This window comes from Bombus affinis, chromosome 15, assembly GCF_024516045.1.
Source record: "Bombus affinis isolate iyBomAffi1 chromosome 15, iyBomAffi1.2, whole genome shotgun sequence".
Lineage (NCBI taxonomy): Eukaryota > Metazoa > Arthropoda > Insecta > Hymenoptera > Apidae > Bombus > Bombus affinis.
In genome coordinates this window covers 30,705-52,529 of record NC_066358.1, presented here as the reverse complement: position 1 = coordinate 52,529, position 21,825 = coordinate 30,705, and the positions used below count along the sequence as shown (strand labels likewise).

Below are 21,825 nucleotides of genomic sequence, written 5' to 3'. Positions count from 1 at the left end.
ATAGTGATGGTAGCGATATTGTGTTTCCTATTGTGTTTCATTGTTAATTTAAATTAAGTATTAATTTACAAATTGCTATTGATACATTATCCACTTTTAAATAATAAATCATTTTTATTCACTGATGAATCGATCATAATTACTTCCCAGACATCTTAAAAGTATTAGTTGTATCCAAACATGTTTATTATTTCACAATTCCTATTGTTGAGCCGAAATAATGTACATGCCATAAGACGTATACATTTTGCGCAAGTTCGAGCACACTGCTAAATAGCTAAATGGTTCGACGCGTGACCGACCTTCTTGTTTATTGTGGCCCGAGCAATCGAGAGTTAACGGGTAGGACAAGGGGTCAAATGAAAAGTGTGCCGTCGGCATTGGAATAATTCAAAGTATATCACGAGGAGGTTGAACGGTCAAACTTGAACCACGCGTGACGTATGTGTAGTGTCTGTTTAGTATATGTAATGCGTGTGTAATATGCGAATTTAGTGTGCGTGCAATTATTATTTGTGTAATGCGTATTTAGTTTCTGCGTGCTTAGAGTGTATATAGGATATGTGTTTCTGGCAAATGTGTAGTATGTTTTTATTGTTCGAACTGTACACAGTTTGTGTGTATAGTACATGCGTTTATTGTGTGTTATAGTGTGCGTCCATGGACGATCGATACCAAAAAATAAGGTAACGAGGAGATAATAGCCGCTTTTAAATAAATTAAACATACACACACACTATATATAATGAACAGATAGACACTATCCATACACGGCACGTAATATTCAAGTGTGACCATGCCCTAACCCCAATCTCCTCGTGGTGTATCTTGACTTATTACAATACCGATAGCCTTTTTTATATTTCAAATGTCAATAAAGGGCAACAAGAAGTCGTACGACAATCCTTAGTTATAAAGGCGAGACTTCCCTTCACAAAGTTATCTTAAAACGGATCTTGAAGGAAAGTTTTCAAATTCTACAGAGTCATTTAAATTTGTAAAATCTTCGTAAAGAAAAAGTATCTTCAGTTCCCCAGCCATTAATGAAAAAATGAACACAAGATTATAAGGGAAAAAGCTTCGTGTTTTAAAATGAGCCCATGTAAACCGTTATCCAATTTTTTTCCACAAAATTATGACAGTTTTAATATCGACAATTTTTTATCTAAAATGCAGTCAGCCTTTAACTTTGTACACTAATGTATTATCATATCTCACATATCTTTTCTGCATGAGAAATCGTACTTCATAACGACGATATTAATCTCATAATAAATAAAACAGGATTTGACGAGACAGTTGGTCAAAATACTAACTCTCAACTAGGTACATACGGTACTTACGGAGGAGTTATGGTACCGGGATAAGATCTTTATACATGATACAATTTGATTCAGAATAATAAATGTTAATAAACTAGTACAAATGAGTGCTAGTGGATCCGGTCAAATATATCCAGAAGAACAATTATCGAATGGGTCCAAGTGAATCAAGATTGATTAAATTAAGTCACACGAGACAATGTGTTTAGGAACTGGGTATATGCCACCGATATACAAATTCGCGAATAATATTTGGAGAGTCAGAACACCTGAGTAGCACATCAGAACCAGACTATATAAATGTGACTGGATCACTACGATCAGGCCATATGAATTCGAGTGACCGACCTAGGCTAGAGCATATAGGCACTAACAGTTCATCTAAATAAGGACATGTCAGTACAAGCTTCCCCAGGTGCACGAATGAATCACGACTATTGAGTTTAAATGCTCCTGAGTAAATGAGCACAGGAACACTCTTGTTCCAAAGAGAAATAGAAGAAGTTGGAAGTCAGTTGAGACCAGAGACAATGATAAAATCAAATACAATTACGTTAGACAAATAAGCAGTAGCCGGAACGGACCCAGGCACATCTCCACGGGAGAACAAAAAGAATAATAGACTGAAAATCATTTCGGGTATTACAGCAGTGGAGAGTAAGATTTTATCCTTTTTTAAAAAAAGGAACAAAGGAAAATGACAATCCCCTTACTCCAAAAAAAGCCCGGTGAGAATTCCAGTCAACAAGAGCAAATATACTGATGAAAGTGAATTGCATATCGACACACCTTCGGAATATTTCGAATATAGTGATTATAACACCCCAATGGCGGTAAAAACAAAAAGAATTAAGGAACGAAAGAATTGAGAGGGGGGAGGAGAATTAATCAAATCGGCCATGAGGAGGCAGAAAAATATAAGAGATCTTACGAAAAACGAAGAGGAAAGGATATCCTCGCAATCAGAAAGAAAAATAGAATACTCCATCAAACAAGTGGAAGTGAATGTGTTAATTAATACATTAACCGAAGTGATTTTAAACACAAAAAAAAAAAAATAAATACGAGACTCCACCTATTATCTAAAAAAAGATGCGGAAATAGCGGAGATGACTAAAGAGAATAACGAACATATGAATGGCACTTCTGAGTGGATCCAAGGATTAAATAAAAAATAAAGGGTAAGGATTACACCGGTCAAGGAAACGATTACTCATAGAAAGTCTGTGGCAACGTCGCGCCCTAAATAGTAACTACAAAACATAGATTGATACAAAAAGGACACTACCAAATTAGTAAAAGGAAACAGACCTCCCCAGTGAAAGACAAAGGGGAAGAACTTAGGAAAAGATCTAAGAAAGGAGCGTTGGCATAGATAAAGATGACACCCAGAGGGAAAATAATAGTAGTGAAATTAATGAATGGAAAGTTCAAATAAATAAGAAAACACTTAGAAAAGAGAAGATTAAAAAAAGAATATCAACACCAACCCAAAAGGGACAGCAGAAAAGTGAAAAGTCAGCAAAGAATTCGCAATAGACCGGAGACAATACTTGTCAAGGTCGAAAGTGGAAAAGAATGACTCGAAACCTACAGAGAACTTATGAGAGCTAAGGAAGCTCTCAAGAAAACAACTGGTGTTAGGAAAACAAGGTACGGGAATATCTTGGTCGAATTAATAAAAGCAAAAGCATCAGCAAATGAGATTTCAGACAAAATAAAGACGGTTACGGAAAACCGAGTACAGTCAATACCACTACAAACTATGGTGTCATTGAAAGTCAAAAACATCGATCCGCTGAGCAAGGAAGAGCTCAGAAGCGACATTTGTAGTGACTTAAGCATAAGTAACAGAAACTGTGTTGACGTCAAGACACTGCTAATAAACCCGTGGGGAATATGACAACCCATAGTTATTATCCCCGCATCAACTGTTTCTGCCAATTATAACAATTTAAAAACCAGAGCAGGATTGACGGTAACAAGTATAAAAATCTTGCCGAAAATCAATAGATGTTTTAGGTGTCATAAAATAGGACACACCTCAAATCAGTGCAAAGAAGTTAGTGTTAAGAAATGTAAAGTTGGTATGACCGCTAGTTACTAAAAGCTAAGTTGGTACGACTCCTAACGACGTTCCTTTGTCTTAGGAGTCGACCACGCGTTAATTGCTAAGACGCATCCTGTGTGATTAAACGCCTCCTGTGTGATTAGGCGTTTTGTATAAGAAACAAAATAAAAGGTGTGATAATCAATCCGTGTGAATCAGCTTGAATATCAACCCCAACCTATATAAAATAACAGTTAGCTCTGGAAAGGTACTTTGCAGGAAATGTAGAGTTAGGAATTACAATATGGAGAACTGCATTAACGAACCGTACTGCACCATGTGGAGCGCTCATGGTTTAGCAAATAAAAAACACGTTACTGGGTCATTGGCGTGTCCTATATACAGAAGAGCGATGAAAGAGAGAAATAGTAGAATAAAAAGATAAAGACTTTGCAGACAAATTTAAATCGCTGCAAGTTGGCACAGGATTTAATGTACCAATGCGCCTATGAAGTCAGAGCAGATGTAACCCCAAATTCTTTTACCCTGACGTCACCTTAGGCGACCACTTCTAAATATTCTCCGGACAGTTGATACCTCTACTCCAAATATTCTCAGGACAGTTGATACCTCTAAATATCCTCCGGACGGTTGATACTTCTAAATATTATCCGGTCAATTAACACCTCGCCACCCTGATAAGGAACTTCCAGGAACAATATCCCCTCCATCATTTTCATTGTTCCTGCTTAGTATTTAGACTCCGAATAATGACGGCCGAGCCAGTCTGAACTGTGAGCCGATACTTGAACATTGTAAGTGGTAGCCAAGTGTCTTGGACTCTTGAGAAATAAAGTTTTTTGTATCATCAAGAGAGTTTCTTTTTTACGTGACACAGATATTGTTATCATCTTTGAACCAAAGAAACAATAGATGTACTGGTACAAAGATATAAAAGGTGATGCATCCATATGGGTTACGTTATTTAACAGCGCATTCCCATATGATGATACCATAATACAGGAAGACGGTACGTTGGAAATAAGAATAGGGGATATTTGCTACTTGAGTGGATATTGTTGCCGTAACATCAACAAAAATAGCTATTATAAATACGTTGACAAATTAGAAAGCTTAATGAAAAGGATATATAAAAAACAAAGTAAAATACTTATATGCTGGTGATTATAATGCAAAATCGGCAGTATGGAACGGAGACAAAACCGACAAAGAGGATAGAACCTTAATGGGGGCTTTGGTAAAAAATGGCATTACAACCATAAAAGTCAACAAAAAATACTCCTTTGTTAGGGGCAATAGTAATAGCTATCTTGGCATAGTGAGCGTAAATAATAACCTAGCTAGGCTTTATAAAAGAATAAAGATCCCACAAATTTTTAATTTAAATTTAACAGAAATAGAGGTCATTATAAATTTTCGACGAAAGACTACGATCCGGAGAGGTTTATTAATAAATTTGGCGAAATAAAAAATAATCTAATAATAAATTTTACATCTTACAGGATGAGCCATGGGGAATTTCTCCAAAATATTTTAGAAAAAATGCGTGAAGCCGAATTAAAAAAAGTCTTCCTACCAAGGGGTAAGAAGAACGAGAACTATTGGTGGAATGAGAATATAGCCCCACTTTGAAAGATGGAGAATAGAAGTAGAAGGGTTGTATTAAATAGCCAGCAATGTGGAGGAGTTTACCAAGATATATAAGCAGAATAAAAAGGAACTGAAAATATTAATTCAGAAAGGCAAAGAACAAACGTGGAAGGAATTTGTTGCAATCTTAGAATGGGATCCGTAGGGTAAACCCCATAAAAGCGTTATAAATAAAGTAAAAAACAAGAAACCAGTAAATAACTTAAACTCAAATAAAATTAATAGCATTATAGATACACTTTTCACCACAAAAATAAACATAACTGCCGAAGAAGAGAGACGGGATGGTAGTTACGAGGAAGTAACAAACGACGATGTATGTGTCACCGTCCAAATGGAGGAATTAGCGAATGCCATTGGACGATTAAATTCTAAACGGGCGACTGGCGTGGATGGTGTCTCCGGAACAATATTTAAATTATTATTTAAGTATAAAGCTCACAACATACTAAGCATGCCTAATACTATATACAAAATAGATAAAATACCTAAAGAATGGAAAATTGCTAGAGTAGTATTGCAAAATCAGGAAATAACCCCTTCCTTCCTACTTCCTATTGGCTCATAAATATACTACCTGCGATGAGCAAGATATGGGGGAATATTTCTAAATCCTCCACTGAGAAATATCTGTGGCAATAGCCATATCACAAAAGCCAGTATGGTTTCCACAGAGGCAGGAGCACGGTTGGTCCCATTATATAGGTTAACAAATTTGCAGATTTCTGCAAAAAGAAAAATTTAGTATACATCCAGATTGCTGACGACAGTAAAAATGTTTTTAACACCCTTAGATGGTATACAATAATTAAGGAAGCCAGGTAAAGAAAACTTCCAGGAAACTTATTGATATTATATGGTTACCTGAAGGATAAAGAGATTATAATTAAAAGCATTAATGGAGAATTTGAAAGTAATGTCTACGCTATTATTATGCAATTTAGTGGACAATGGACTTCTCAATAAATTTGTTAATATAATAAAATTTACAAACTGTAACCTTTGCAGACTATTTGGCAATTCTAATGGGTGTCAATAAAGAAGAAAGTATAGAAAATAAACTAAATATAAACATAAACACAATTATGACTTCGTGTAATAATGCTGGATTGCAAGTTGCAAAAGAAAAAACAGAGATTATTCTATTGACTGGTATGCGAATACCTAAGATAATAAATGTAAATATTATAAATATGCTAATTACTACAAATAACACTATTATATGCTTGGGATTAACAATTGGCAACATCAGAAATTACACTGTGCACTGAAAATATTATGCGGTAGAGCTGATGCATTTAGTCAAAATGTTGATAGTACTACTTTCCAACATAAATGGTCCCACTAACCTAGTTAGAAGATTGTTCTGGGAATCGATGGTACTATGTGCCTCTTCTGTATGGGCTAAGGCTCCGAAAAGGACTAAAAATAAAGAAAATATTAAAAAAGGCACAAAGATCGGCCCTAATTAAGATATCAACATCTTATAGGACTGTCTTTTATGCAGCTCTGCGCGCGTTGACAGGTAACATGCTAATATACATTAAAGCACAGCTGTGAGAAAAGCTATATGATGTGAAAAAAAGGCACACATTAAACGCCATAGAAAATATAACCGATAGGATACAAAACTCACTCAAGGGAGAGATAGAACAATTGGGAAAAACAACAATAGAGGATTGGAGAAAGGAATATATAACAAACTGGACAAGAAAATTGATAAACAACATAGTCATCTTTATAAAGAATAAAAAACTTATTGACCATTATACAATGCAAATGTTTATCGGACATGGTACCTTTAACACATATAGAATCAGAATAAATAAAGAAATCAATAACCAATGCTGGAATTGCAATGAAGAGTTCAATGATGCTGAACAGGTATTGTTTAAATGTCCAAGATGGGCCTCCCAACATATAGCCCATGAAAACCATGCCGGTGAAAGTTTAAGCGCCAAGAAATATGATTACATTAGTTACAGCAGACAATGATATATGGAATCACTTCCAAGTATTTTGTGGTTCCATAATGAACTTTCTATAAAGTGTAGGCTCAGGATATAGCCCATAAAAATTATTTTAACCAACAAGTGAAGAAATTAACTATCTGTTATCTACTTTTATTTATTCTGTTCAGTCCATCTATTTAATTAACTATTGTAATTATTTATTTAGTTATCTTTTTATTTATCCATTATGTATTAATTAATTAATTTATAATTTGAATTATGCATTAAAATACCGCTTTGCTATGTTATTTATTTACTTAGTATTTATATACACTAATTTATAGTTACTTAATGGGTGGAACAGTAATACAGATCGATGTTTCATAACTTAACCTATACACAATGGAATGGTAGCATCGTTGTGATAAATTAAAAGTTTAGTAAATTAAACACTGTTCATCGACATTGCACTCACGCGCGTTCGGCGATGACCAGTTAGAAATGAAGTAATCACTTAATTGTGTAAGAAAGTTTAATTGTAAATATTATATTGTTTTAATTAGATATGGAGCCAGCACGTGGTGTTATAGAATGCCACTAGTTATATTGAGAGTATTGAATATGGCAATACCAACATGACTAGTTTCTAACCAATCACAGCAATATTGTCACCAGTAACTATTTATTTATTAATTATTAATTCCTGGTGCTCTATCTAGTAGTTAACATTTAAACAAATGTCGCTAATTTAGATATATCTTTACACTACTATAAATTATTCAATTAGTAATTACTCTTTTCAAAGGATGTTTTCATTTATAGGTACTTTAACATTCGAACCAACGTCATAATTTAGACATATGTTACATGTTGCGCGCTGCTTAGATACTTTATCATATTTTATTAGTTATTTTATTTATTTATTTTAATAATAACGAATTCTGAATATACTAATTTTAATTATATAAATTAGTGAGTTAAACTAATAAACTAGAAAACGTTGAATTATTATTTTACTAATCGAACAAGGTGCCGCAAATTTAGACGTATATGACACTATGTTAGTAAATTATTCTGAATAATTATTATTCATTTTGGTGACTCATCTTGATTAAGTATTTAACACCTGATCAAAATGTCACAATTCTAGACATGTATATGATGCTCGCGACCAGGGTCGGCGCAAGGCAAATATAAAACATTTTTTTAGTAGTAATGATTCAGTTTAAAGGAGTGACAAAAATCATCAAAGTTGAGTGTAACTCCATAAAGTCCTCATATCCTGGAAATTACTTTACATAAAAAAATTCAGGCGTTTTCAGAGAAATGTACTTTTTAGACAAATTAAACTACACCAATTGTTACGTCAAGTTAGTCTATCAACAGAACAGTCAAGTAACAGTCTAAATCGGAGTCTAAATCAACTCGAATCAGAGGCCAATGCAAGGAACAGCAAGAATCTACAAGTCTAAAACAGTCATCATCATCGTCAACACGAAAGGAGTCTCAGGTCGTACTCGTTCGTAGTTGTTATATCAAATACTCAATCTTATATCACATTGAAGTTCGAGCTGGCAGAAGTCTCGGCTTATATATGTTTTGGTTTGGGGATGATGTGCAAAAGAGTCCGAAGGTCGGTGTCTTATCTCTGATGTGGATTAAGGTGTGTGACTCGATGTAGGTTATGGTGATAAGGTGGTAACGTATGCGAAAGAGTCCGAAGCTCGGGGGTCGATGTTTTATCTCTGGTGTAGATTAAGTTGTGGTTGATGTCACACTCTCGACGCGTGGCAATCGTTACGTTTCGGTAAATTTAAGACGACGAATATTTTTCAAAGTTATGTTATAGTATAAACCGTGACATATACATTTTATATAACGTTTCATTTCGGGTAAGTATTTTTTTTCAATTATTTCCCCTCTTTTAAGTTAAAATCAACCCTAACTGAAATCGTGTCGCAGAAAAAACGTATGACAGTCACACAAATGAAATCCTATACATATAACTAGTTGAGAATTTGAATTCGTTATTATTAAATTAATTTCGCCCTAAATGTTAAAATTTCGATAAAGTGAACAAGAACAGAGAAATGTTTCAGCTATATACAAACTAATGAAATATGTAGTTTATCCTATCTTGCGGTAAATGTTTTTTGGCACGTGACAAAATTTGAATTCCAGTTGAAGTGCACGACCCAGAAAGTGTCTTGGAACACATCGACCCTGGAAGTGTCGTTGAACACCCCGACCCGAGAAGTGTCATTGCATACCTCAACGATTTCATTAAAGCAAGAGATCCATATGTAAATCCGACGTGGAGGCGTGAAGGATGTTTACGGTTGATTGGGAGACAGGGCTTCCTCCGCTGACCTAACCGAATCGCGTTTTCATGATGATGATCCTTGTCGGTTGTACTGGCTTTGCCAATGGGCTCTTCTTTGTCTCGATAGTGCAGAGTCTCTTGGCCCAATTCTTCGAGGAAGACGAATTCAGAGGCATGGTATCTTCCGTTTGTTTAGATTCCTTCCATTCGATTGGATGCAGTGGATTAGGATTTACAGCCGTAGACGTTTGCAGCCATCCTGCTTCGTTGTGTCGATCTTTATCCAGTGACGGATTGTTCCGAAATTGTTTTCTTGATATTATCGTATTGTATGTGATAACGTCCGCTGGTTCCGCGTTAAATGGATTGTCCAGACTAGACTCTGGTTTCAGGGGACAGTAGGCCAGCATTAGGCCTTGTTTCTTTCCGGGAAGTGTCACCATGCTGGGATTGTGCAATGAATGCGCTGGTTCGTCATTACTAGCGAGTTCATTGGTGAGAGTGCTGACCGAGGAAAAATTGTTCTTGAATAGTTCGAACATCGTGGATTTCGAAACGTCTGCCGTAGGTTTCAACTTGAGTTAGACTTTGTTGTTCTGGACATTGTTCTGGCCCGTTACTCTCTGCGTACCTACGTACGTAGAACTCATAACGACCGTTCGCTGTATTAACCAGTGATCTTGACATAACCGAAGAGGTTACGCAGATTACGGTGCTTTCAATGACCAAAAACACCTATGGGTTTTCATGTTTCTCTTTCAATTACTAGTAAATATTGCCCATCTTTGGGAGAGACCTACGAAACCACGCTGGCTATCCACAGAAAACACCGTTGCCAATTGACGTATTCGTTCTTGCTTATTCTACATTTATGATTTCACAAAGTTATTAAAGATAAAACAATTATTTTTCAAACGTGGAAGTATTACCAATAAAACGATTATTCGCTGTGTTAACACGTTGACTTCCACGACACCCGTATTCGGGTGTAAGCAAAGTTTCCGGTAGGGCCGCGTAACACGTATTCGAGTGTCGCTTATTTGACTACTTGCGAAGGATCGTCGTAGGTATTTGAAAAGATACTCCATAATAATAAAACTGTTGAATTGTTATAAAAGTAATACGAAAATGGTTTATTAAGAAAATTATTTAGAATGTAAATTTGGACAATAAGTTGTTGTTTTCTTCAAATTTTTTTGTGCCTTTGTTCGGTCCATTCGACGTCTTTTATTTGCATAACATAGTTTGCATGCGCATCTAATGCTTCTTCCGGAATCATTTTTCTAAACGGCGATATTATGCTGACTCCGTCGAAGACAAGGATTTTTTGTATTTTCAGACAACTCTAATAATTTTGCAACTAATAATTGTCTAAATATTCTAATATTTATATTTTTCCTTGTTGCAATTTTGTAACTCGTCGAAGCGTTTACAACAAAAATTCCCAGAAGGAGTTGAATGCCAAGTTTTCTGTACCATTTGTACTATTTTCTAATTGTGGTGGCATAAAAAACCATTTGGTCGGAATAATCTATACTATACTTTCCTTCATTATATTTAACAACAGCTAGTGGTTTTAGTGTTGCAGATGTCTGTTGGCTTGGAGAAATAGCACGAATGCTACGATCTTTTCGTGTACTTGGTATCATGATGGGAGCGTGTTTTGTCGATAAACTTGTCGATAGTACGACAATTCCGTTATCATCTTCTTTGGATACCATCTCCCCTTTACCTAGTTTGCAATGAGGAATATCTTTTGGGAGGAATTTTTTGGTATTCCTAAGTGTTTCCATTACATGGGTCTTGCGGTTTAGGCATGATATTGTAGTATCGGAAAGGATAGGATTAGGATAATTTAGATTTGTAAAATTCTCCTAATACTATTTATTTAAGATAAATAAAAATAACAGAGATTAATTGGACAGAGAACGATAAACGTTCAACTTGAATTAAACGCAAAAATCTTAATCTACTCAAATCACTTTTGCAACTCTATAACTCTAGTAACTCAATCTCTCAACAACGCTCTCAACTCAGGCAACTCCGCTGACTCTCTCAACTCTACAACTCTACTCTTCGGCTTCTCGACTAACTCTGACCTCTCGACTCACTCTTACTTCTCGATTAACCGCTCAACGCTCCCGATCAACCGCTCAACGCTTCTCGATCAACAACTCTTTGAATTCAAATCGTCCCCCTCCATTAGCGCTATTTTTTCCTCTCTCTAATTCCATCCTGTTAACGCTCCGCAAGAACTAGGTGACCTTAGTCATATAGGCTTTTTTCCTATGTAAACTAACAACTGAAGGACAGACGACACTGTTTTGGTTAGTTTCTAATCAGGTTTTTTCCTCACGATACTACAATATCGCTAATTTATAACTCGTGTAAAAATTATGGTGGTCCAATCCTTCACCTATGACGTGCCGCAGGGTGTAGCGGGACAGTTTCCACGCCGGACAAAGCTCCAGCGTGTGCTGCGCCGTCTGCCTGCCCTCCCCGCTGTGGTGACAAATGTTCGTTGACTCCCGTCCGATTTTCCTCAGGTACTCGCCGAACACGCCGCGTCCCGTGAGCACCTGGGTCATCCTGTAGGTGAGCGGGAGGCCGCGGCGGTTTCTCCATGTTTCCCAGTTTGGGAGGAACGCCTCCGCGTCTCGATGATAAGCTGGGATCGTCACTGATCCCACGCGTCCTCCTCGGCGCTTCCTAAGTCGTTTGCGCTCGCCTGCTCGGTCGAGTTCTCTCCCGAATCCCATACTCTCGTTTGATTGTATCTTCTCTTGAGCGTCAGCGCCCAAAGCTCCCACGGCGGGCGAGAGCGGCTAGAACGGTCAACGACGCGTGGGACACCGTCCGGTATCGTCTGATGATTATGAGGAGCCGGATATTGCGATGACTTGCCATTCGATCGTCCTCCCATACCGGGGTCCCGGATATCACTCGGGACTGAACGACGCCCTCATATAGTCCGTACACCGCGACTCCTGCCCGGCCGATGTTCGGCAGCAGGCCGTGCAAGGCATTGGCAGCCGCCGACACCTTCGGGATCAGGGAATCGAAATGCGGCTCGAACGTCCACTGGCTGTCGATGACGAGACCCAGGTATTTCATCCGCGATCCCACGGCGATGACTTCACCTGCCATGTTTATGCTCAGGCCGGACAGAGGAATCCGTCGCCGTTTCTTATCGTAGAACCAGATGGCTTCCGACTTTGCTGGGGAGACCCTTGGGCCCAGTCCTTGCACAGCGTGTATCGCGCAGGCCGTTGCGATTTTGCCGATGCGCAACGTCTCGTGCGACCCGCGACCCCCGACCACGACCAAAGTGTCGTCGGCGTAGCACACCATGGCCGCGCCCGGCGGCAGCTGACAGCGGAGTACCTCGTCGTACGCGATGATCCACAGGATCGGTCCCAATTCCGACCCCTGCGGAACGCTGCGCACGACTGGCCGCCTTTCCTCCCCTTCGCTGCTGGCGTAGTATACCTACCTGTCGTCGAAGTAGGCGCGGATCAGCCGCACGATGTAGCTAGGAACCTCGAATTTTCGTATTCCAAGGCCGTCACTATTTTGCCCCACAGCATGGTATTGAACGCGTTGACGATGTCCGGAGACAATGCCAACGCCACACCGTCCCGGAGAACTATGTCTTCTGTGAGTGCCCGTATGCGCCTGACCGCATCGATCGTCGAGCGTCCTTTCCGAAAACCCTACTGGCTGTCGTACCAATCCGGCATCTGCCCTGACATGTGTCGTTCCAGACGGGCGGCGACGACTCTCTCCAGGAGCATGCCGACCTCGTCCAGCAGGCATATCGGCCGGTATGTCGACGGCGAGTTCGCCGATCGGCCTCCCTTGCGGAGCAGGACCAACCTCGCCGTCCTCCACGGCCGTGGGCAGACTCCCTCCCTCAGGCATTTCGTGTACAGGTGCCAAATTCTGGGAGCCATGACCCCCATTGTTTCTCTCCAAATCAGGCCCGGGATCCCGTCCGGGCCCGGCGCCACGTCGCGGGAGGACATTCTTTCGGTCGCCTCCCACAGCCCTTCCTCGGTGACTTCCCACTCTGTGTTTCATTCCGTCGTGTGGGCGGTTTCCCGCGGCCGCTCGAGTGCGGCGTCCTTTTGCGGGGAGAAGAACGTCTCGATGACCTTGGCCAGTGCGTCGGTTCCATTTCCGTCGTTACCAGCGTGACCTACGCGCGAAGTTTTCACGTCACCGTCCTGTATGGCCACCCTCCTGAGTGAGACTCGATTGCTTTGACTAGTTCGGACCAGGCACGGTCCTTCGTGATTTTGATCTCCTTTTGTAATGAGCGCTGTAGCACGCGATACGCTCGGTAGCGCAGGGAGACTTCTTCCTCGTCGCGTCGTCGCCAGCGGCGGGCCCTCATGTACCGTCTTTGGGCCCGGACGTATCTCACTCTCAATTCCGCGATCTAGGGATTCCACCAGTGGACTGCTCTGCTTTCCATCGTGCTCGGTGTGGCTCGCGGCATGGATGCGTCGCAAATTGCTGTCATGGCTCGGCGAAAGGTTCTCGGCCTCCTTCTCCACGCCTGTTTCGGTCGAGGTTTCCCAATTCCAAGCCATCGCTATATATCGCTGCCCTAAGTAGATCTTCATTCCTCTCTTTTTCTTTCCATCTTGGCTGACTTCCTCCTTGATAGCCGAGATATCTATCCGGGTCACCCATGCTTTCGCAGCACGGAAGGGTGTCGCCACGCGGTCTTCTCCCTCTTCTGGTCCTCGGAGACCTCCAGAACGATGCCTCCGGTCATGGTTTTGCGCATCCTCACCGCGTTAGTGCCGACCTCGGCCAGGGAGACGCTGACCCTGGCCGCGGCGAACACATCCGTGTAGGATTGGCCTGATATATCCTTCAGGGTGATCGTTACCGCCGATGTTTGCGGAGTCTGTGAGGGGGGGAGGCGGTAGCTTGTCTCCCCCTCTTCGCGCGTTCTCCAATCCTCCCTCTGGGGCTTTCCTCGGGCTCTTCACACCTGTCCCGGGAGTCAGCTTCGCCGGTTGTTTCTTCGCTGGCTCCTTTTCCTCTTATTTCTTCTTCCGATGGTCTGCCATTCCATGGCAGCTGCTTGTCCTCCTTTGGTCGCTGGAGTGTTTGGAACTCCAGGCCCCACCCTTCTCGCGGTCTCGTCGGGGACGATCTCCTTTTCTCCTCTTCTTTCTATGTTTTGAAAGCGTTATTCCATCAGCCGGATCAGCCAGTGTCCTAGCTCCTTCATTTGTGTTCAATCGGCGAGACGCGCTATCTCGCTGCTCTTCTCTGCAGCGGAGCGCGAGGCCAGCTTTTTTCGGAGCGCCTCGTTCTTCGCCTTTAATGCCGCTGTGAGTCCTTCCATTATCGCGAAGGCGCCAGAGGCGAGGTCGGCAACCTTGGTTATCTCAGAAGCTCGACAGATCAGTTCTGCCTCTATATCGGCCGTAGTTGATGTTCTTATCTCTTCGGCCAAGTCCGTCGGGAGTTCAGAAGGTCTGTTGGCCTTCCTTTTCTTCGCGCGGGGAGCTTTGATGACGGGGATCTCCTCCTCCTCCGTCGTTTCCTCCGTCCGTAGGTTCTCCGCCTTCGGTGTGGAGTGGAAGGGCCCCTTCTGAAGAGGAGCCATACTTCCTCATACTTGTGGTGTTGTCGTGCGTCGGCTCAGCAGCCAATTCTGCTTCACCCCGCCCTATCATTGTCTCATCCACCTCTTTACCTTCCCTCGCGGTTGTGTCCTTTTCTCCCATTGAGCGCACAAAACCACTTACCCCGGACTTGTCACTGCCACTCGTCACTGCCACTTTCAAACGGCCCGCGCGACGCGCTTTCGGCGCGCGTGTAGCTCGTGTAGCGGCGCAGGAATCATGCGTCCCAATATGGTTTCCTCGCCGTCATAACCTAACACTCGGTTCATTTTCGCCTGTAACGTCTTTCCAGACCGGATTCCATTGGTTCCTGCACTCACTTTTGTTCACAGGTACTAGCCTTTCACTTTGGTTAACTTCCTTGTCCGAATTCTCCAGTTTTTCCGGAGATTTCGACCGCACTCACGGCTGCGTCCTCTTTACGGCTGCTTACACACGCGTCCTCCTAACTCTTGGAGTGCTAAATACTCGCAGCCTATGCAGTCCGTACGGACGGCGCGTGGCTAGCGTTGACGATCGCTGTGGACGAAATACTTTTTCGTTAAACTGAACTCTGTTCATTGACTATTCAAAGCGCAAATCGTTATAAGTTATAGTAATTCTTTTGCACGAGATTAAATGATTCGAGAGCGTTATTTTTTAGTATTAATTATTTATTATAAACATTGAAATTTACAATAAACTAGAATTTGGGTAATAAACTAGAAAACTAAATTTAGTAAATATAACACAAGTTAATAATTCAGTTGTGTGTGAAAAATTTCAAAACAATTATCGATATATAATCCGATATCGCATTTTCTGCATTCTCTTATTTTTCACACAAACAACACATTTCCTTCTTGATAATTAGATGCGACTGTTCGCGAAATCGGCAGACAACTGTTATAACGAGGCATTTTTGGCATTTGTTTACTGCCGTTACTAAGGAATGCATTTATATTTATCTCACACAAACGTAATAGTATTATTTATAGGTGTTCGGAAAAATTGACAAACGCATATATGCATCCTTAGTCAATGCCGGGCACTTACAGAAAACGCATATATGTGTCCTTAGTCCACACCGATAGCTTTAGCCAGACGCATGTACCCGCCCATAGCACTCTAAGGGCTAATACTCTTAATAAGTAACGCATCTAGGCAATACGCTGCGTTTCCTCGGAGAGTGGACCGTAGGTAATGAAATTCCTGTACATCCGTAAGGAGAGGGTTCTGATCTATAGTTGAGCAAGAGGTGTCGTAAAATGTGCTCCATTTTTTTATGTTTCCGTCGGAAGTGGGGAGCCGAAGATCTGGTAATTTAATCGCTATTGGATTCAAGGTCGCGGATAACTCACCGCTAGGAGGGTTTATAGGTGTCGATTGAGTCGATGGTTGCTCAGCCAGTATCAGCTTGGTCAAGTGAGCTCCCAGCGATACGTAGGTGCGTAACGTCTGTCATTCCAACGTGGGGTCTCCTTCGCCGTGGTCATCTAACTCCTCTTGGATGAGTCAGAACCATCTTCACTCTTCCTCGAGTTTGGCTTGATATTTTTCCAAGAGACAACCGTCATGATTGTCAGCCTGTTGAAACTGATCGACTTCGCTCTCTATGGACTTGATGTCGCCGATGTATTTATCGCGTTTTTGTCGTAATATGCTGACTTCTGACAGGGTCGGCATGATTTGTGATGTAGACCGACTTAAGTGGTTGGAACCTTCTCTTGGTTGATTGCTCAGCTACGTCGAGACGCTACCTGGGTGAGTGCCTGGACCAATGGATTATATCTCTTCGAAGGTGACGCTCCTGACGTCACTGACTTCCATGGAGTGATACACTTCCGCTGTTGGATTCGATGTGAACACACGGCACTGTGTGGACACTGGTAAGTGCATCTTTCTTTGGCACGTGATTCGGCTCGAAGGACCATGTACATTCGGACGTTCGCGGGGAGACGCGATCTCGAAGTAGCGCGCCAACGGGAGTCGTAAATTTCCGTTGTGATTTGACTAATTGACGCCACGAATCGTTCGATCCCTTATTTCTTGTGGGATAATAAGCATGCTTGATTGAATATAACGCTGCTATTAACAGGTTATTACATACTTCAATGATCCAACAACTTCAATGTAATACAAGATTGCGTATGTAAAATGACAACTACGAACGAGTACGACCAGAAACTCCTTTACTGTTGACGACGGTGACGATATATCTTCTGTCGATTGACTGTCCTCGACTTGTAGGTTCTGCTTGACTTCTGACTCTTGCTATTCCTTGCACTGTCTTTTCATTCGAGTTGATGTGGAATCACTGGTCACTCTTTTGTTGTTACGGCGGAAAGTTCGGCGTGGGTGTGCCCTTTGAACGAAGAACGAGGATTCGTTGTTCACACTTTTCGTAAGTACATTGCGGGAAATGATCCGCGATGCCGATTGGCAATGACGCACGTTAATGCATGAAGTTATGAGGAGGAAGCCTCTTAGCAACGTGGCTCGTGAGTAACCTTGTTCATGGGAAAAACCAGCTTTTTCGTTAGACAAATATTCGTTTTTCCCATTAGGTGACGACCCGTTTTCTCCGTGATTTTTAAGAGCACCTAATAAACCCAAGGACTTTTTTAAGTATCAGCCAAAAACTGAAAACACTTATAGGAGTAGAAAATACTTCCGGACAAGCACATTAGCTTAAACACATTTGTTAAGAATTAAGTTAGAAAGTTAAGGTTTATGGTGAGTCCTTAGGTTTATTGAGGGTCGGAATTGTTGAGGATATTAGATGTATAATGAGAGAAAACGCGTGGATAAAGTGTAAGGTACAAAATATATATATTTAATTTAATAGAGAAGTGTAATAATAAGTAGGAATACAATTTGAGCTGGTCCAGATCTGCACGCTAGCAGTGTTACCTTATAACTGAAAATCCCGAAGCCAACGTCGCCTGTCTACTGTTTATGGTCTGCCTTCATGCTAGTCTTTTGTCTATATGCTGTCGACGGCTTCAGCGCTTGAGAAAACTAAAAAGACCAGATGTAGAGTTTTCGTCGAAGTGGTGACCACTTCAACAGGAATGACGGTACGTGGACCATAGGCTGCCAGGCAATGAAGAACGTTGCGCGAACCATCCCATGCGACGTAGAACCGTATTACATTATAACGCATTACGTTAATTAGTATTACGTTATATATAGTATAACCGTATATCGTACTACGGTTTATAGCATTATGCTATATAGTATTACGTTATAAAATATTACATTATAACGTATTACTGTATAGAGTATTACGTTATAGAGTATTATGTTATATCATATTACCGTATAACGTAATATGGTATATAGCATTGCGTTATAAAATATTACGTTATAACGTATTACGGTATAGAGTATTACGTTATAGAGTATTATGTTATATCATATTACCGTATAACGTAATATGGTATATAGCATTGCGTTATAAAATATTACGTTATAACGTATTACGGTATGTAGCATTACATTATAACGTATTACGCTATATAGTATTACGGTATAACGTATTACAGTATATAGTATTACGTAATAACACATTACCGTATAACGTATTACAGTATATAGTATTACGTTATATAGTATTGTGTTATATAATATCACGATATGTAGTGTTACCTTATAACGTATTACGGTATGTAGTATTACGGTATAACTTATTGCAGTATATAGTACTACGTTATAGAGTATTACCGTATAACGTATTACATTATGTAGTATTACGGTATAACGTATTATCTTATAACGTATTACCGTGTATGGTATTATATTATTATATTATAGCATTATCATATAACGTGTTACGGTCTGCAGTAGCCCGTTATAACGTATTACGGTATATATAGTATTACGTAATTTAGTGTGACCGTATAACGTATTACGGTATGTAGTATTAAGTTGTAACGTTTTACCTTATAACGTATTACGGTATATAGTATTAATTTACATAGTGTTACGTCGCGTAAAATGGTCTGCGCGACGTCCTTCATTGTCTGACCGTCACGGCCCAAGCACCATTAGAGAGACCCTCAATAAACCTAAGGCCCCGCCATAAACCGAATCTTGTTAGCTTGCAGGAAGCTTCAATCCTGCAAGTATTTTAGGTTTATAGCTGGTACTTAAAACATTCCTTAGGTTTATTGCACGTTCTTACAAATTACGGAGAAAGCGGGTAGTCACCAAATGGGAAAAGCGAACATTTGTTTAGCTCAAAGGCTGGTGCTTTCCATGAACAAGGTCACCCACGAGCCACATTGGCAGGAGGCTTCCTCTTCATAATTTCATGCATTAACGTGGGTAATAACCAATCGGCATCGCGGATCGTTACCGAAAGTATCATATCCGTATATTCCCGATTGCTGTATGTAGATTTGATGGTAGATTAATAGGTACTGATAGTGGATAGCGATAAAAGTCGAATAGTAAGTTAATATAGGTAGGAAAACACTTCAGTCACATTGGAAGTGTTTATCAACATAACGTCAATCAAGACAACGACCTAAAGTGAGATCCGTTATAACGAGACGTGATAAAGTGCATGCGTACCGAGCGAAAATTCAAAGTCGATTTTCTCGAAAACAAAGCCTCAAACGAAAAATTTTTATTCTATATTTTCGACTTCTTTTTTCGCGTAGAATCACCCCCTTTCCGCTTGTACCACCAGTTACCAACCACCCTGTATATATAGATAAACAAAATATTATTGTCAAATAAAATCTAAATCAACACAAGGATCATCAAAACACAACGCCGATGAAGAAGCCACAGTGTCAACTTGGTTGGAAAACTGCTCCTTCAACATCTTCCTTCGTTCTCATTCGCGATAATTCACACCCCCACGTCGACCATATTGCCGCGAACCATTCACGTATCTCGTAAAATACCTCCTCTCGTTGCGGTAGAAAAACACAAGAAATGTCAGCAGAGAAATAAATATCAACCAAAGAAGGAGCAAGGGACAAATTCAGAATGTAAAATTCATTTCTACAGCTAGATCAGATGCCCAAGACATAGATGCCTTCATGTTCATAATTCAAGAAAACCGGAACGCGTATAAAAACTAATGTACACCAAACTTGAGAACCCCCTTCACACCACCCACAAAATAATAAACAAATTCATACACAAGTACTCAGAGCAGGAAGACTTTATTGAGGAGCGCGAAGCAACACTTGCTGTGCGATCAAGAATCGGCGCAACAATAGTACAGCCACTGGGGTGCACCACTCTGCACGCGTGACAGCCCCACCACCGCTCCCAGCCACTCAGCATGGAAGGTTCCAGAAGCTTCAGCAAAGATAAGTTTCCACGCGCCTTGAACGTTCCCACTAGCATCAGCATGGAAGGTCCCAGACGCATCACAGACGAAATTTCAGCAGAAGATAAGCGATTACAGTATCCAGATTCTGTCACGTGACAATTATCCATAATATGAATAAGCATAGTGACATTGGGCGAAGGAGTTACCATCTAGTCAATCAAAGTGTTTACACCGTCACTCTGCTAATTTGTGTCTCAAATAATTGTCTCGATCAAGTTAGTAAAAAATTTCAGAAGTATTAAACAACACAGTTACCAGGTACCATTCGAGAATCAAGGCGTTCACACTGTCACTCTGTCAACCGAAGCCCAGTATTAGAGAGAAACATTAATTTCATTTTGATCATATTACATGTCAAAAGCAAGAAGGAATTGTAAAGATAAAAGTCACGTCAGCAAAAGGCGAGCCGACCGTTGGTATGAAGGATTGATAGTTAGATAGAAGAGTTAGGATTAAATGGCGAAGATCCTGCATCTAGCTTTCGCCCTCAAGTTCACCAATTTCCGAACACTGCTAGTCGCAATCTCTTCAGTATCAGTCGCCATCACCTACATCGTACGAAAGCGACTGTTATAACTCTCACTATATTAATCACCTGAAGAACTAGAGATAGATTTCCTCATGAAAAAAATTCAAATAAACCGACCTTGTCGCACCAAACCTTTGTAAGATTAGTTCGAATAAAGATTTCATCAATAACTATATTTATATATACACATTTATATATTACAACGATTATAATCGACACTGTAACAACTATAATCGAGTAAACTTTAAATAAATTCATAACATAGCAATGCAAACATAACCCAGCCGGACTGAATAAATTTATGTGTCAATACTAACCATTAATTTTAAACAATTTTAATCCTTCCCGTCCCAGTATTTCTGCACATAGCAGAAGTTAGCCGAAAGGTGGGATTTATTTGCTAGTCACTTTAAACGCTAGTTAACGCTACCCACGAACACATAAGCCATTGAAACAAAGTCGAGAGAATACAACTATTCGGAATTCTTGAACCAGAAGCACTCACTGAATGGGCGAAATAAACCTGGGATTCCATTAAAGCTGTTATAGAAAGATCGACTCTTTGAATCAACTTGAGACCACGTTTCGCTTCCAGAGGGGTGAACCAATCTCGTAGACTACTATCAGTCGTCCAATTGAGACCGCGGTTCGATTCCAGAGGGGAGAACCAACCTCATTGAATACTACCACTTGTTAACTTCGGACCGCGTTTCGGTTCTAGAGGGGTGAAAGAACCTTGTTGACTTCCATCAGTTGTCAATTTGAGATCGAGTCTCGCTCAGGGAGGAACGAACCAACCGCGTTAACTTATATTAGTCGTCAATTGCAACAACACTCATAACATATCAGCATTCATAATTTTATATATATGTCGGGTTGGCGTTAAGGTTAGAGTTAGGGTTAAGGGCGTGAAACGAATCCCTATTGGCGCTAGACGTGATCGTTATGCGATAGAGGAGATATTTACTAGTGCAAATATGACTATGATGGAATTGGAC

At 40.5% G+C, this 21,825-nt stretch overlaps 1 long non-coding RNA gene across 8 annotated transcripts; it reads left to right on the top strand.

The window, feature by feature from the left end:
- Positions 1 to 260: 260 nt before the first annotated feature.
- Positions 261 to 20,019, top strand: LOC126925098 (uncharacterized). Of its 8 annotated transcripts, XR_007713815.1 has the most exons (5): positions 261 to 441; positions 652 to 686; positions 881 to 1,102; positions 1,285 to 5,189; positions 5,269 to 7,303. It is a non-coding gene; the product is annotated as an uncharacterized LOC126925098 (long non-coding RNA). The 8 variants fall into 8 exon arrangements; XR_007713814.1 differs by lacking the exon at positions 652 to 686; XR_007713809.1 differs by having other exon boundaries at positions 652 to 1,102.
- Positions 20,020 to 21,825: the final 1,806 nt, after the last annotated feature.